This window comes from Schistocerca gregaria, unplaced genomic scaffold (genome assembly GCF_023897955.1).
Source record: "Schistocerca gregaria isolate iqSchGreg1 unplaced genomic scaffold, iqSchGreg1.2 ptg000880l, whole genome shotgun sequence".
NCBI classification, from domain to species: domain Eukaryota; kingdom Metazoa; phylum Arthropoda; class Insecta; order Orthoptera; family Acrididae; genus Schistocerca; species Schistocerca gregaria.
In genome coordinates this window covers 1-2,500 of record NW_026062241.1, presented here as the reverse complement: position 1 = coordinate 2,500, position 2,500 = coordinate 1, and the positions used below count along the sequence as shown (strand labels likewise).

The window sequence follows — 2,500 nt, the reverse complement described above, 5'->3', positions numbered from 1 at the left end:
GCGCATCGCACGTTTAAGGAGACGCGGCCGGCCACACAGGCGACCACGACACTCCCACGTCTCCGAAGCGGGACAAACGCCGCGCGCTTCAGTATACGTAGCCGACCCTCAGCCAGACGTGGCCCGGGAACGGAATCCATGGACCGCAATGTGCGTTCGAAACGTCGATGTTCATGTGTCCTGCAGTTCACATGTCGACGCGCAATTTGCTGCGTTCTTCATCGACCCACGAGCCGAGTGATCCACCGTCCTGGGTGATCTTTTCCTTTTCAGTCTCCCACTGTCTCTTTCAAGACAGTAGCATTTGCGGGACTGAGGCGTCTGACGGCCCCTGTTCCACTATTTTTTTTTGTGTCCAACGGCCTCACAGCCGATGGGCGTCGTACGGCTCCACACCGGAGCGGACAGGCACTCGGGCGAACGTCATTCAAAACCGGCGCCAGGCGCCAGGTACCGCAGGCCAGCCGCTCCAGAGCTTCAGCGCTCGTACCACACAACAACAACACTTCCGCTAGTTTTGAGAGGCACGCGTGGTTCCGCACGCGGCGCACGGCCACTGCCGTACAGGTAGCGTGTTGCGCGACACGACACGACACGCACATCGAAAGACATGCAGTCTAGTCGGTAATGATCCTTCCGCAGGTTCACCTACGGAAACCTTGTTACGACTTTTACTTCCTCTAAATGATCAAGTTTGGTCATCTTTCCGGTAGCATCGGCAACGACAGAGTCGATGCCGCGTACCAGTCCGAAGACCTCACTAAATCATTCAATCGGTAGTAGCGACGGGCGGTGTGTACAAAGGGCAGGGACGTAATCAACGCGAGCTTATGACTCGCGCTTACTGGGAATTCCTCGTTCATGGGGAACAATTGCAAGCCCCAATCCCTAGCACGAAGGAGGTTCAGCGGGTTACCCCGACCTTTCGGCCTAGGAAGACACGCTGATTCCTTCAGTGTAGCGCGCGTGCGGCCCAGAACATCTAAGGGCATCACAGACCTGTTATTGCTCAATCTCGTGCGGCTAGAAGCCGCCTGTCCCTCTAAGAAGAAAAGTAATCGCTGACAGCACGAAGGATGTCACGCGACTAGTTAGCAGGCTAGAGTCTCGTTCGTTATCGGAATTAACCAGACAAATCGCTCCACCAACTAAGAACGGCCATGCACCACCACCCACCGAATCAAGAAAGAGCTATCAATCTGTCAATCCTTCCGGTGTCCGGGCCTGGTGAGGTTTCCCGTGTTGAGTCAAATTAAGCCGCAGGCTCCACTCCTGGTGGTGCCCTTCCGTCAATTCCTTTAAGTTTCAGCTTTGCAACCATACTTCCCCCGGAACCCAAAAGCTTTGGTTTCCCGGAGGCTGCCCGCCGAGTCATCGGAGGAACTGCGGCGGATCGCTGGCTGGCATCGTTTATGGTTAGAACTAGGGCGGTATCTGATCGCCTTCGAACCTCTAACTTTCGTTCTTGATTAATGAAAACATACTTGGCAAATGCTTTCGCTTCTGTTCGTCTTGCGACGATCCAAGAATTTCACCTCTAACGTCGCAATACGAATGCCCCCGCCTGTCCCTATTAATCATTACCTCGGGTTCCGAAAACCAACAAAATAGAACCGAGGTCCTATTCCATTATTCCATGCACACAGTATTCAGGCGGGCTTGCCTGCTTTAAGCACTCTAATTTGTTCAAAGTAAACGTGCCGGCCCACCGAGACACTCAACAAAGAGCACCCTGGTAGGATTTAAACGGGGTCCGCCTCGGGACGCGCAAGCACGCCTTCGGCTCGCCCCACCGGCAGGACGTCCCACGATACATGCCAGTTAAACACCGACGGGCGGTGAACCAACAGCGTGGGACACAAATCCAACTACGAGCTTTTTAACCGCAACAACTTTAATATACGCTATTGGAGCTGGAATTACCGCGGCTGCTGGCACCAGACTTGCCCTCCAATAGATACTCGTTAAAGGATTTAAAGTGTACTCATTCCGATTACGGGGCCTCGGATGAGTCCCGTATCGTTATTTTTCGTCACTACCTCCCCGTGCCGGGAGTGGGTAATTTGCGCGCCTGCTGCCTTCCTTGGATGTGGTAGCCGTTTCTCAGGCTCCCTCTCCGGAATCGAACCCTGATTCCCCGTTACCCGTTACAACCATGGTAGGCGCAGAACCTACCATCGACAGTTGATAAGGCAGACATTTGAAAGATGCGTCGCCGGTACGAGGACCGTGCGATCAGCCCAAAGTTATTCAGAGTCACCAAGGCAAACGGACCAGACAAGCCAATCCGATTGGTTTTGATCTAATAAAAGCGTCCCTTCCATCTCTGGTCGGGACTCTGTTTGCATGTATTAGCTCTAGAATTACCACAGTTATCCAAGTAACGTGGGTACGATCTAAGGAACCATAACTGATTTAATGAGCCATTCGCGGTTTCACCTTAATGCGGCTTGTACTGAGACATGCATGGCTTAATCTTTGAGAACACGCGATCTAGTGT

General features: G+C 53.2%; 2 non-coding genes across 2 annotated transcripts; both read right to left on the bottom strand.

The window, feature by feature from the left end:
• Window positions 1-102: 102 nt before the first annotated feature.
• Window positions 103-257, bottom strand: LOC126324005 (5.8S ribosomal RNA). The gene has a single exon (XR_007559815.1). It is a non-coding gene; the product is annotated as a 5.8S ribosomal RNA (ribosomal RNA).
• A 368-nt stretch (window positions 258-625) lies between these two features.
• On the bottom strand, window positions 626-2,499 carry LOC126324010 (small subunit ribosomal RNA). Its single transcript, XR_007559820.1, has one exon. It is a non-coding gene; the product is annotated as a small subunit ribosomal RNA (ribosomal RNA).
• Between the last annotated feature and the right edge of the window lies 1 nt (window position 2,500).